At 38.3% G+C, this 15482-nt stretch overlaps 1 non-coding gene and 1 pseudogene across 1 annotated transcript; both read left to right on the forward strand.

Annotated features, from left to right (window-relative positions):
- Positions 1-497: 497 nt before the first annotated feature.
- Positions 498-15482, forward strand: part of LOC127623658 (alpha-1-antitrypsin homolog) — a 37709-nt pseudogene continuing 22724 nt past the window's right edge.
- Positions 12454-12718, forward strand: LOC127624466 (small Cajal body-specific RNA 13). The gene has a single exon (XR_007968170.1). It is a non-coding gene; the product is annotated as a small Cajal body-specific RNA 13 (non-coding RNA).

Consider the following 15482-nt stretch of genomic DNA (forward strand, 5'->3'; position numbering starts at 1 on the left):
CAAAACTTAAATGTATTATCTTTCTGTTGACACTATGATTTTGCATTGTCCATAACACAATGAGGTATGGAACTCAGGTATGTACTGTAAACTGGAAGTTTATAAATCAGTTGTTAAGAGGGGCTTTATAAATAATAAATTATGTAATTAATTAATTAAATATGGTCATAGCATAGCCATAAGAATTTTAAGAAGTGAAGCAATAGAATTGCTGTTGTATGAACTGAAAATTAATAGATCTGCTGAATCATCTATTTTTTAACAGATTTATTAGTTTAACCAAATCATCCTCCAAAGAACTACATATTGCATAGCATGTAAAATTTCCTAAAACTCACCCTCATTTGACTTCCGGTTGAGCATGTAAGCGTGAGAGGCACGCAGTTGAGTAGGCTCCCGATGATATCAATAAAATTTCCTAAAAAAACCTATATTTTCCCACTCTAAACGCACTAGTTTCAACTTGTAAGACTTTTTTTTTACTTTATCAATTATCGATGGCGGCCAAAAGTCGACGCAACGAGACTAAAGCTACTTCCGCTACACCTGCGGTCTGTCCTGCTGCCTCGGATGGTAATGGCTCAGCGGCTGGGCCTGCCAAGCTACCCGCGGACCTGGAAAATCTCTGCACGGTTCTGTTGTCAGAGCTGACAGCAGCTATCACCATGGGACAAGGTCTTGTCTGTCTTTTTTCATGTATCTGTTTTTTTTTTTTTTTTTTAATCCTTTTCTTTTATTTACTTATCTTTACTTTATGTATTTACCTGATGTGGTTGGCTTGCCCCTACAGTCAGTCAATTCGGTTTGTACACTGTCATAATGGTTTTAATGTTATGAAGTATCTTTTTTCACTTTTCCATGCAACCTAATCTAAGCCATGGTTGATAGGTGCAGAAATGGTTCCTCCCTGAGATTTCTGAGTTGGAATGTAAAGGGGGGGAATAGTCCTGTGAAGAGATCCAGAGTGCTTTCGCACCTGAAACAGCTGAGGGTTGATGTGGCTTTTCTTCAGGAGACCCATCTGTGCATTAAATATCAACTTAGACCTAAACCCCGATTGGCTGGTCAGTATTTTCATTCTAATTTTGATTCCAGAGCTAGAGGAGTAGCTATATTAATACATAAAAACGTACACTTTTCCTTAGATAAGGTTCTTTCTGATAGGGCTGGAAGATATCTGATTGTTGTTGGCTTGCTTGACTACACACCTATTATTTTGGTAAACGTTTATGCCCCTAATTTTGATAATGTAGAATTTGCGAATAATCTATTGATGCAGATCCCAGCCTTAAATACGCATTTATTGTTATTTGGCGGTGATTTAAATTGTGTCATGGACCCTGCGTTGGACCGGTCTGGGTCACGTACTAATGTTCCCTCTGCCATGTCAAAATATTTTTCGGACTTTATGGCCCAACATGGATGTGTTGATCCCTGGAGATTTCATAACCCTCAATCCAGAGAATATTCATTTTTTCTCATATTCATCATACATATTCCCGCATTGATTATTTTTTTGTAGATGGCTCTCTACTCCCAATGGTAACTAACTCTGAATATCTACCCATTTTCATCTCTGATCATGCTCCCTTGGCCCTTGACATAATAATTTCCTCCAATTGGAGACTCTTCCTCCAATTCTCTACTTCTTTCTGACCAAGCCTTTTGTGACTTCAACTCTACATCTATTGACAATTTCCTTATTATAAATAAAACAGAGGGTATTTCTTACTCTTTATTATGGGAGACACTCAAAACGTATCTCAGAGGGCAGATTATTTCTTACTCATCGCATCAAACAAAAATTAGGAAAGCTAGACAGGTGGATCCAATGCTATTCTCAGCCTTGACCGCCAATATGCTCTGACTCCATCTACTGAACTCTATAAACAACGCCTTGACCTTCAAGCAGAGTTTGATCTTCTATCCACAGGCACAGCTGAGCGGCTGTTACTATGTTCTCGTGGCACGTATTATGAATATGGTGACAAAGCCAGTCGCCTTTTGGCTCATCAGCTAAAACTTCATGCAGCTGGGCGATCTATATCTCAAATTGAATGCCCTTCTGGAACTCTTACAATTGACCCTATGGAGATCAACTCTGTTTTTAAAACATATTACTCCTCACTTTACACATCAGAGTCCCCAGATAATTCAGATGTGATGGTAGAATTTCTGGATAACTTGGAGATACCCACAATTGATACCACGCTGACTGAGCAAATTGATGCCCCGGTAACATTAAAGGAGATCATATGTTCTATCAAGTCCTTACAGTCAGGGAAAGACCCTGGCCCTGATGGCTTTCCCCCTGAATTTTACAAAAAATTCCATGACAAACTGGCCCCACTGCTATTGTGTTGTTGTTGAGGAGTCACTAAAGTTGGGCTTTCTTCCCCCCACAATGAGACAAGCCTAAATATCCTTTCTCCTAAAAGAGGGGAAAGACCCCACTACTTGTGGTTCATACAGGCCCCTTAGCCTTCTCAATGCTGCCCAGCATAATATCGGAAGAACAGACTGGCTTCATTAAAGGTCGTCATTCATTTTTCAATATTCGAACCCTGTTTAATATAATTTATTCCAAAGATATAAATAATCGCCCTGAGTTAGTAATTTCATTGGATGCCGAGAAGGCTTTTGATAGAGTTGAATGGAAGTATCTTTTTGCCACATTGAGTAAGTTTGGCTTTGGTGATGCATTCATATCTTGGATACGCCTCTTGTATACATCGCCTCTAGCCTCTATCAACACTAATAATTTCAATTCTGATCATATTACCCTGTCTCGTGGAACTCGCCAGGGTTGTCCACTTTCCCCTCTGCTTTTTGCTATAGCTATTGAACCTCTTTCAATTGCGCTCAGAACCTCGCCCTCATTTTTAGGGATAACCCGCAGAGGGTCAGAACACAGACTTGCCTTATACGCCGATGACTTGCTTCTGTTTGTAACTGACCCTGTCTCCCACATACCTAATATTTTGTCTCTATTGGAAACTTCTGGCTCTTTTTCTGGGTACAAGCTCAACCTGCAAAAAAGTATATGTATGCCTTTAAATGCAACAGCGCTTCCACTTCAACAGTCTGATTTGCCATTCCAATTGAATCATCTTGGTTTCAAATATTTAGGAGTTAATATTACTCGCTCACTATATTCCCTGTTAGATGCTGACTTCACTCCTCTCCTTTCCTATATGAAGACTACTTTTCAGAAATGGCTTAACACTCCCATGTCTATGCTTGGGAGAGTTAATGCTGTTAAAATGAACATACTGCCAAAATGTCTTTACCTATTTCAATCCATTCCCCTATTTTTACCCAAATCATATTTTAAATCTATAGATCAGGCTCTCATCTCTTTTATATGGGGAGGGAGGACTCCCAGAGTTAGGAAATCCCTACTGCAGCAATGCACGCTCAGCGGAGGGCTATCTCTTGCCTAATTTTATGTATTATTACTGGGCAGCCAACATCCAGAAGTGCTTGTTTTGGCTGGATGATCCACAGACATTGTGGTGTCAACTTGAGGCTGGGTCATGTGTGTCATCTTCCTTACCTGCTCTCTTGTTCTCTTCCATCCCCTTATCTCCTTCTCGCTACACAGACAACCCAGTTGTCTGTACCTCTCTTAACATATGGTATCAATTCAGGCGTCACTTTCAGTCATGTTCTGCATCTACTCTAATGCCCATCTGCAGCAATCATCTCTTTCCACCCTCTCAGTTAGATCCCATTTTTCGTCTCTGGGAGAGAAATGGCATAGTGAGCTTCAGTGACCTATACATTGGCAATGTTTTTGCCAACTTCTCAGATTTATCCACCTTTCACAACTTACCCCCTACTCACTTATTCAGATATTTCCAGGCTAGGTAGGCACTGTGTCTCCAACACCTTTCCCGACTTTCCCTCCCCACCCCCAAGGCAACCATGGGAAGAGTTATTTCTTCATAAACCACATCAAAAATCTCTCATTTCAAAAATATATCAAACTATTTTGTCTTTTGACAAGCAGACTAGCTCTAAAGCCTCTGCTGCATGGGAGACTGAACTGGGAGTTGATTTTGGAGATGATCTTTGGGAGAGAGCCATCAAAAGAACACATACCTCTTCAACATGTGCTCGCCTAGGTCTTATCCAGTTTAAAGTGGTACAGAGATTGCATTTTTCACAATCAAGATTATCAGAAATTTACACAGATGTTGTTGGCGCTTGTGTCAAGTGTGGATCAACTCCCTGCCATCTTAGCCATATGTTTTCCCTATGTCCCAAACTTGAACATTTTTGGAATTCTATCTTCAATATCCTTTCAGACGTCCTTCGCGTCTACTTATCCTCATTTATGTTGTATTATTATTGTACAATGTTTGTAACTTTTTTCATGACTATATAATAATAAAAAAACCTTGAACAAAAAAACTCACCCTCATTTGAATTGTACTACAGGTGAAACTCGAAAAATTAGAATATCGTGCAAAAGTTCATTAATTTAAGTAATTCAACTTAAAAGGTGAAACTAATATATTATATAGACTCATTACAAGCAAAGTAAGATATTTCAAGCCTTTATTTGATATAATTTTGATGATTATGGCTTACAGCTTATGAAAACCCCAAATTCAGAATCTCAGAAAATTAGAATATTACATGAAATCAAGAAAAAAAGAATTTTAAATACAGAAATGTCGGCCCTCTGAAAAGTATAATCATGCATATGTACTCAGTACTTGGTTTGGGCCCCTTTTGCATTAATTACTGCCTCAATGCGGCGTGGCATGGATGCTATCAGCCTGTGGCACTGCTGAGGTGTTATGGAAGACCAAGATGCTTCAATAGTGGCCTTCAGCTCTTCTGCATTGTTTGGTCTCATGTCTCTCATCTTTCTCTTGGCAATGCCCCATAGATTCTCTATGGGGTTCAGGTCAGGCGAGTTTGCTGGCCAATCAAGCACAGTAATACCATGGTCATTGAACCAGGTTTTGGTACTTTTGGCAGTGTGGGCAGGTGCCAAGTCCTGCTGGAAAATGAAGTCAGCATCTCCATAAAGCTTGTCTGCTGAAGGAAGCATGAAGTGCTCTAAAATGTCCCGGTAGACGGCTGCGTTGACTCTGGACTTAATAAAGCACAGTGGACCAACACCAGCCGATGACATGGCTCCCCAAACCAACACAGACTGTGGAAACTTCACACTGGACTTCAAGCATCTTGGATTGTGTGCCTCTCCATTCTTCCTCCAGACTCTGGGACCTTGGTTTCCAAATGAGATGCAAAATTTGCTCTCATCAGAAAAGAGGACTTTGGACCACTGAGCAACAGACCAGTTCTTTTTTTCTTTAGCCCAGGTAAGACATTTGACATTTGAAGCCCATGTCCAGGACCCGTCTGTGTGTGGTGGCTCTTGATGCAGTAACTCCAGCCTCAGTCCACTCCTTGTGAAGCTCCCCACACATTTGAATGGCCTTTTCCTGACAATCCTCTCCAGGCTACGGTCATCCCTGCTGCTTGTGCACCTTTTTCTTCCACACTTTTCCCTTCCACTTAACTTTCTATTAATGTGCTTTGATACAGCACTTTGAGAACATCCAGCTTCTTTTGCAATTACCTTTTGAGGCTTTCCCTCCTTGTGGAGGGTGTCAATGATGGTTTTCTGCACAACTGTCAGGTCAGCAGTCTTCCCCATGATTGTGAATTCATCTGAACCAGACTGAGAGACCATTTAAAGGCTCAGGAACCCTTTGCAGGTGTTTAGCTGATTAGAGTGTGACACTTTGAGCCTACAATACTGAACCTTTTCACAATATTCTAATTTTCTGAGATTCTGAATTTGGGGTTTTCATAAGCTGTAAGCCATAATCATCAAAATTATATCAAATAAAGGCTTGAAATATCTTACTTTGCTTGTAATGAGTCTATATAATATATTGGTTTCACCTTTTAAGTTGAATTACTGAAATTAATGAACTTTTGCACGACATTCTAATTTTTCGAGTTTCACCTGTATATATTCGGTCAGGTCACATCTTCAGAAATATCTAAATGATTCCCAATGCAGTAAGCAAAATTGGTTAATTGACATTTCAGCGCACACATTTCTTGTAGAGTTGCATACATCTTATTGCAGTTTAGAGAATCTGCGGTTTGGTGTCTTGATATAACAATAGTTATAGGCTAGGAGGGAAATTTTGGTTGCTCTTCAGTTCAGGGGTCATGATTATCTGATAACAACTATCGTGTCACCATCCCAAATCCACTCATCTAGCTTGAACCATGGATACGGATCAAAATCTACAGTTAATGACATCAAATTTGTCGTAAAAAAATTACAATATTATCTCATCATTTACTCACACTCATGCCATCCCTGATGTGTATGACTTTACTTTATCTGCTGAAATCAAATTAAGACTTTTCAAAGAATTTCTCAGCACTTTTGGCAAGTGAATGGGTGCCAAAATTCGGAAACTCCAAAAAACACATAAATGCATAATAAAAGTATCTATAAGATTGAAGTGGGGAAATCCATGTCTTCAGAAGTGATATAATAGGTGTGGTTGAGAAACAGATCAATATTTAAGTCTATGAATTAATCTCCCTGCTCATTCAATCTCTACTTTTACATTCTTCTTCTTCTTGTCTATTTGGTGATTCACATTCATCATATCGCCCCCTACAAGGCAGGAACAATTTCTAGCAAAAAAGGTCTTAAATATTGATCTGTTTCCACACCTATCATATCACTTCTGCAGATATGTATTAAAACGATGGATTTGTATTGATTCATTTTATGATGCCTTTATGTGCTTTTTGGAGCACCAACATTTTGGCACACATTCACTTGCATTGTATGGACCTACAGTGCTGAGATATTATTCTAAAAATCACAATTTGTGTTCTGCAGAAGAAAGACAGTCAAACACTTGGCATGACGGTGAGTAAATTATATATGATAGTATTGGGTGAAATATTCCTTTAAGGAACTGCTTGATCTGTTCAGATGTTGATGAGACACTAAATTAAAAGCCTAATCACTCTCTCATTAGTGGAAATAAACTGTAAATATCTCCTCTTAGCTCAGCAATCTTGCATATAGACAATTCAAGAACATTATATACAGAATATTAAAACAATGAACCTTAAATCAGTGATTCTAAACATTTGCTTAAAAAAAAAGCTGTGAGTAAGACTCAGGCAGCTGTTATGGCACAATTAGACAGTAATAGGGGTCCCCCTTGTGGACTGAGAGGAAAGAGAGAAGTAGTATTTTGCTTAGGGCCCCCAAATGCCCAGAAATGGCCCTGCATATGGCAATATTGCAAAATCAGTGCCTTTTCAATTAAAAAGTAGTGATTTTTAAATTAAATGTTTTAAATATGTTAAAGCTTTATTCAGACAAAGAGTGTCTTTAACCATTAAGAAATTGCAACTATATTGAAACTATAAATGTATAGTTACGCCTTAGAATTAAGAAGGTTGAAAGATTTACAGTTTCTTTAGCCGTAACTAGATTTATGCTCAAGATTAATGACACTAAACTGTGTTTATTAGACATTTATTGCTGATATTTCTACAAATATCCACTTTTAAATTATCAGTTGTTTTCTGTACAAAATCAAGGCTACAGGGATGACAATTTACGATTATTCTCTATCGACAAACCAGTACTTGTACATGTAAAATTCACACCCCGAGAGGATGTGTGTATATATATATGTATATACACTCACCTAAAGGATTATTAGGAACACCTGTTCAATTTCTCATTAATGCAATTATCTAATCAACCAATCACATGACAGTTGCTTAGGGGTGTGGTCCTGGTCAAGACAATCTCCTGAATTCCAAACTGAATGTCAGAATGGGAAAGAAAGGTGATTTAAGCAATTTTGAGCGTAGCATGGTTGTTGGTGCCAGACGGGCCGGTCTGAGTATTTCACAATCTGCTCAGTTACTGGGATTTTCACGCACAACCATTTCTAGGGTTTACAAAGAATGGTGTGAAAAGGAAAAACATCCAGTATGCGGCAGTCCTGTGGGCTGAAAATGCCTTGTTGATGCTAGAGGTCAGAGGAGAATGGGCCGACTGATTCAAGCTGATAGAAGAGCAACTTTGCCTGAAATAACCACTCGTTACAACCGAGGTATGCAGCAAAGCATTAGTGAAGCCACAACACGCACAACCTTGAGGCGGATGGGCTACAACAGCAGAAGACCCCACCGGGTACCACTCATCTCCACTACAAATAGGAAAAAGAGGCTACAATTTGCAAGAGCTCACCAAAATTGGACAGTTGAAGACTGGAAAAATGTTGCCTGGTCTGATGAGTCTCGATTTCTGTTGAGACATTCAGATGGTAGAGTCAGAATTTGGCGTAAACAGAATGAGAACATGGATCCATCATGCCTTGTTACCACTGTGCAGGCTGGTGGTGGTGGTGTAATGGTGTGGGGGATCCTTTTCTTGGCACACTTTAGGCCCCTTAGTGCCAATTGGGCATCGTTTAAATGCCACGGCCTACCTGAGCATTGTTTCTGACCATGTCCATCCCTTTATGGCCACCATGTACCCATCCTCTGATGGCTACTTCCAGCAGGATAATGCACCATGTCACAAAGCTCGAATCATTTCAAATTGGTTTCTTGAACATGACAATGAGTTCACTGTACTAAAATGGCCCCCACAGTCACCAGATCTCAACCCAATAGAGCATCTTTGGGATGTGGTGGAACGGGAGCTTCGTGCCCTGGATGTGCATCCCACAAATCTCCATCAACTGCAAGATGCTATCCTATCAATATGGGACAACATTTCTAAAGAATGCTTTCAGCACCTTGTTGAATCAATGCCACGTAAAATTAAGGCAGTTCTGAAGGCTAAAGGGGTCAAACACAGTATTAGTATGGTGTTCCTAATAATCCTTTAGGTGAGTGTGTATATATATATATATATATATATATATATATATATATATATATATATATATATATATATATATATATATATAATGGAAGTGTACATTATTTTAATAAAGGGAGTTTTGCTTGAAACTATATTGGTACATAACTTGGGTACACACCTTAAAGTCTTTAGAAATTATTTAGTCTGCACTAAAACCTTTAGAATAATTACTAAATACTAGCTTTAATGTCCATCATTTAGGATTTTTTTTTTTCATCAAAATGTGCTAATACCCTAGTAGAAGTTAGAAACACAGGGCTGGGTAGTCCTACAGACCTAAATGCATCCTCATAAAGAAATACATAAACACTTAAAGTTACTGGGGTTTTGCTGATGTGTGTGTGGAATATTGCCTATAATAACACATCATAAAGTTGGCATCAGTATTCATTGTTAAAGTCATAGTTTACACATGTTAATAAGGGACACAAAAGGCACAGTTTCATGGAATGACCCAGTAGGCCTACCTAAATTAATTGTCCTTAATGCATATAGTGTATCAATGCAGGTTATCACCAGGGCCGTGCACAGACATTTTGTGGGGCAGTGGCTTGGGCCACTGAGCCACTCCCCTATGCACGCCCCTGGTTGTCACAATAGCAAAATCTCAGAAGTTGGTACAATACTAGTCAAATTTTAAGATTCTTTATACCAATTTTTATACCACAGAAGAAAAAAAATAGGTAATATGCTTTTGAACACATTCCTTCAGCCTATTTGAAAAGTAACATTTTATGTAAATAATCAAATAAACAAATGCATGTTTCCTGCATTGTTTTCTTTTTTTTTTAAGTAGGACCCTATGATTTTTTTTTAAGGCCCAGGTGTACAACTCAACAAGAGGATAACTACATCAGATTCTCTAGTTTGAGAAATAGATGCCTCACATGTCCTCGGCTGACAGCTTCATTGAATTCTACCCGCTCAACACCAGTTTCATGGACAACAGTAAAGAGAAAAATCGGGGTGCAGGCCTTATGGGAAGAATTGCAAAAAAAAGCCACTTTTGAAACAGAAAAACAAAAAGAAAAGGTTAGAATGGGCAAAGAAACACAGACATTGGACAACAGATAATTGGAAAAGATTGTTATGGATCTTAACCCTAATGAGTTTTTGTGGGATTAGCTAGACTGTAAGGTGTTTGAGAAGTGCCTGACAAGACAGTCCACGTCTTGGACAAACTGACAGCTAGAATGCCAAGAATCTGCAAAGCTGTATGTGCATTGCTGCACGTGGAGGATTTTTTGATGAGAACTCTTTGAAATAGTTTAAGTTCTGAATTTGTTTTTCTGACTATACATTGTGATCAGTTGAATGCTACTTTGGTGATTAAAAGTATCAATTTCTTTCCATAAGATCAAAATCTGTACATTATTCTAAACAATTGGACGCCAGAAGGAGATACCTTTCTAAATATTTCCATTAAGTATGTAACACATCAGTTGTAATTGTATAATATTTATGCAACATCTCAAATCTGTAGCTGGGTGTCCATCTAAATATGTTTATGTGCATAAGGAATCATGAATGGAAACTCTTGATATGCGAATAAACGTTTTAAAATAGGAGGCAGATTTACTAGTTTCGTATTTGTTAAAATGTGCATTAAGGTGATGGAAACAGTTTACTCGCAAAACAATTACTTGTTTTGACCATTCATGTATGTGTTATTAGTGTGCAATAGCTTGATGTGACTGGCTCATGTCCAACCTTGCAACAGAATTATTTGAACATAGCACTTGACTTCGGATGTTTTTAAACTTATCGATAAAGATAAGGTCAATAAAGTCGATAAAGTAGGTCCTCGCAATCCTCCAAAATGGTTTTAAGAGCGGGTGCTCCCAGGTATGCGGAGATTGGCGATGTGTAGGCATCGCAGCTATTTTAGCCCCATTATATCAGATATTACAATTATTCTGCAATGTCTTCTGGCAGCATTTAATAAAACGAGGAACAGTTTGGTCCTGCTAATAAAACATCTCTCCGAAGCAAGGAGTTCATTTAGATGCTCCATCATGACGAGGCAAACTCCCTCAAGTTAATGCGCATTACATAGTATGAAATGCTCAACATTTTGTATTTTCTGAAGTCAATAGTTTTTTAAATGCGCTTAAAAATATGCAACATTTCGATGGAAACCCAGCTTGTAGTGCTCTTTTGTGCAGCACTTTATTTGACAAAAAATAACTCCAATGTTTTATCTTTGTTTGTCATTAATTGTAAGATTCTGTAAAAAGCACTTAATTTGAAAAATAATAATAACACAACCTAATGTTGCCAATGCATTGTTAATTTAGACAACAAGTTTGACATGGAATTCAGAATAAAAAAAAGAAATAATGGTATCGGGATACCCTAATGCACAGCACGGTCTGTCCTCACCCAAATATGTTAGATCAATTAAGAAGCCATTGATTTAACCATCCCTTTAAAGTAAAATATATGCAGTTAAAAAAAATTTTTTAACTGCTTATATTTTACTTTAATTATTAATATTGTAAAAACATTTGTCCACACACACACACACACACACACACATATACAAACTCAGCTTTCAATTTTTCAGGACACTGTATTTTAAATATAATTTTGTAAAAATCCAAATAACAGATCTTTATTGTAAAGGGTTTAAACAATGTTTTCCATGCTTTTCAATGAACCATAAACAATTAATGATCATGCACCTGTGGAATGGTAGGCAATTAAGGTCACAGTTATAAAAACTTGGGACACTAAAGAGACCTTTCTACTGACTCTGGAAAAACACCAAAAGAAAGATGCCCAGGGTCCCTGCTCATCTGCGTGAAAGTGCCTTTAGTCATGCTGCATGGAGGCATGAGGACTGCAGATGTGGCCAGGGCAATAAACTGCAATATCTGTACTGTGAGACGCCCAAGACAGCGCTACAGGGAGACAGGAAGGACAGCTGATCGTCCTCGCTGTGGCAGACCACATGTAACTACATCATCACAGGATCGGTACATCCAAATATCACACCAGCGGAACAGGTGTAGGATGGCAACAACAACTGCACGAGTTACACCAGGAATGCACAATTCCTCCATCAGTGCTTAGACTGTCCACAATAGGCTGAGAGAGGCTGGACTGAGGGCTTGTAGGCCTGTTGTAAGGCAGGTCCTTACCAGACATCACCGGCAACAACATCATCTATGGGCACAAACCCACCTTGTAATCTCAGAAATAAATTACCTAATGTCTAATTGGGGTTATTTTATTTATTTTAAATATATTACATATTATATTAAATATTTAAATATATTGACTATACCAAATATGGTTCACATGGTTTCTCTGGTATGACCTAAATAGTCAAGGCATTTCTGGTTGCAGTTCCTGTATGTGGGCTACATGTTGCTGTAGTTCTTATTTGAGGTGGTGGACAGTCTTTCAGAGTGGCAGTCAGAGTCTTACTGTGCAGTTTTATTAACTCTCAGTGTAAGTATCACCAAAATGACATTTTTTATACACCCGATTAATGCAGTGCAGTCCTGCTGTCTAGTCTCTTGAGTCTGCAGTGGCTGCTGGAGACTTGGCGGTGCTGCACAGATCAGACATAAGAAGCAAAAGGCGTGACATCCACAGACTTTGAAGTTTTATGTATAATATTCTTTTAACACATAGTGTCCTGTTTCCACGATGGTGATGGTTTTCTGTGTACTGTTACCAATCTAAAAACAGGCAGTGCAAAGCAGCGTCAATCAGATATTGTCTGGCAGGAGAAGCGCACCTTGAGTTGCCACAGTTCAACATTTTGCAGTGGATGAAAAACCTGCAAAAAGTCATTTCAGGGAGGTACCCCCCACCCCCGCCCCCCATATCACCACAGAACAATAGTTCACTTGTATACTTATACTATTTATGTAAACTGCTTTTATTTATATTCCATTGCAACTTTAAACAGGTCTAAGGAGTTTATTGTTTTCATGTAGCCTAGGTAACTAGCCGGCCTGAATAATATGCACATGAAATGAAACTTGTTTAACTCACCTCAACATGTCTTTTACAATCATTTAACCCGCCATGGGCAATGCTGAAGTCACTGTTACAAACTGTACAGCGTGCAAGACTGTCATTATGTTTCACTCTTATTAGACAGGGGTACACTTTCGTGTAGTCTGGCGTAAAATGTGTCTTATATTTTCGCTTTTTGGGGCACTCTCCCTCTGCCATGGCGCTCCTGTGTCTAGATACACTGTCCTGATTAATTAGGTTCGGGAGAAGAGATAAAAGCCCGCCCACACTGACAATTGATTGGTTGACTTACCGAAACAGGCCAATCAGGACGCTCTCTGTCTTCACTTCTTGATGCACACACGCACACACACACGCAAGGTCTCTCGCTCTCTCCCTCTCTGCCGTGCGCGCTACACGGTTTGGAGCACAGTCTAACCGCTCTTGCTTGCTCGCTCTTGATTCCGGGAGATTTTAACTAATTTGCGGGCATCAGGGAGCCGCTATCAATACCGGGAGACTTGGGATGTCTGCAACATATACAAAGGCCATGTCTATGACTTTTGCATAACCAATCTGTTTTAAAATAAACATTTAAAAATTTTTTTTTATTTGTACTAGTAGTTGAATGATTAACTGTTTTTCTTAATTTCCCTAAAATGCATAGCTTAGCGCTCCCTCCATAATGTATACTTGCATTCTACAATTAAATACATCTTATTTAACTGAAGCTCCAGATCCATATATGCATGATTTTATGCAATGCACTGCTGCCACACGGTTGTCTGGTTAGATAATCGCATGTATAAGTAGGTGTAGAGGTGTTCCTAATAAAGTGGTCAGTGAGTGTGTAAATATATATATATATATATATATATATATATATATATATATATATATATATATATATTAGTATATTAGTATATTAGTGCTGTGTTCAAAATATAGATTCAGCGATACATCGTCATATGGTAACACATTTTACAATACGATGTATTCATAATATAAACAATCAACAATGAACAATAGGTACTTATACAGCATTTTTATCATGTTATCTTGGATCATGTTAATTAAAACATAGACTAATACATTTTTAAGACTAATAAATAATAAAAAATGTAAGTTTGTATATGTCAACATAAGTTAATGCATTTTGCTAACTAATTTGCAATTTACTAATTAACCATGAGCAATTTTATTTTCATAAATTCATATTAACCAAGATTAATAGATGCTGTAAAACAATATTGCTCAATAGTGTTCATGATTTTGCAAATTAATGAAAAAAAAAAAAATAGTTAACGTGATCAATATGTGACTTCAAGTATACCTTTGCAAATCTATTGAACTTGGTGATCTTTTCCACTGCTGTTCTGAATTCAGCTTGCATTAATCAGAACATAATCTTCACTTATGAATTGGTAAACATTTATTAAGAACACTTGAAATATTGTATATCTGTAGCCCAGCTTCCACATTCTAAATTGACAAGCCTAAACACACAAGCTTCGTCACTTCCCACATCTCAGAGCTAAGACAGTTCTATCAGGTGTGTTTTGAAAGTTAGCTTTGGGGTCTTGAAACATCCAAACACTTAATCTAAGTAAGTGGTATGTTGTAATGTTGAAGTCAGTTCCCCTCAAGTTCATACAAGTGTCCTCGCAGAGTTACCAAGCAGACATTCCACTAAGTTTTACAATCAGAAATAGTCCACTATTTTTTCCTGAATATTGTACAGTGTGTCTATTATTTAATCATTTATAACATACACTGATCAGCCACAACATTAAAACCATTTAAATCATGATTGCGTCACTCAAAGGCAGATAGAATGCCTCGACTGGGACACATCATAAAGACCACACCCAACAAGAACAAATAAATCAATCTGATTGGCTGATGAATCTGACAATCTGACTTTAGATACCTATTCTCTGCACTGTTGAGGGATTCTGTTGAAATTCTGAAGGCTTAACGGGGTGAGATCAAACTCATGTGCCACTTCGGCTAAAGCACTCAGCTTCGGGCATGCGATTTGTGAACCAGTTGTCACTTTTCGCTTGTGAGTATCAAGGAATAAATTCTGATTGGAAAAACTATTCTTTGTTCACTATTCGTTTTTAGTGGAGTGGAAAGTGATTGAAAATAAATTGGCAAAAAGGTGAATGAGAATGAATGGATGAAAAAATATTAATTCATTCATTAGACATAAGAGAGGAGATGGCTTTGCTGGCCCTGAGAATTCGCCACTGGATCTGAGTGACATTGACATGGGCCAAATTGTGATGGCTAGACTACTGGTTCAGAGAATCTCCAAAATGGCAGGACTTGTGGGGTGTTCCTGGTATGCAGTGGTTAGTACCTTCCAAAAGTGGGACAACAAAGTGGGACACAAAAAAGGAAGGACAACCGTTGAACCGCTGACAGCGTCATGGGCACCCAAGGCTCATTGATGTGTGTGGGGAGCGAAGGCTAGCCCGTCTGGTCCGATCCCACAGAAGAGCTACTGTAGCACCATGATAGAAAGGTGTCAGAACACACAGTATAATGAATA

The sequence above is a fragment of the Xyrauchen texanus genome, chromosome 30 (assembly GCF_025860055.1).
Source record: "Xyrauchen texanus isolate HMW12.3.18 chromosome 30, RBS_HiC_50CHRs, whole genome shotgun sequence".
Taxonomy (NCBI): domain Eukaryota; kingdom Metazoa; phylum Chordata; class Actinopteri; order Cypriniformes; family Catostomidae; genus Xyrauchen; species Xyrauchen texanus.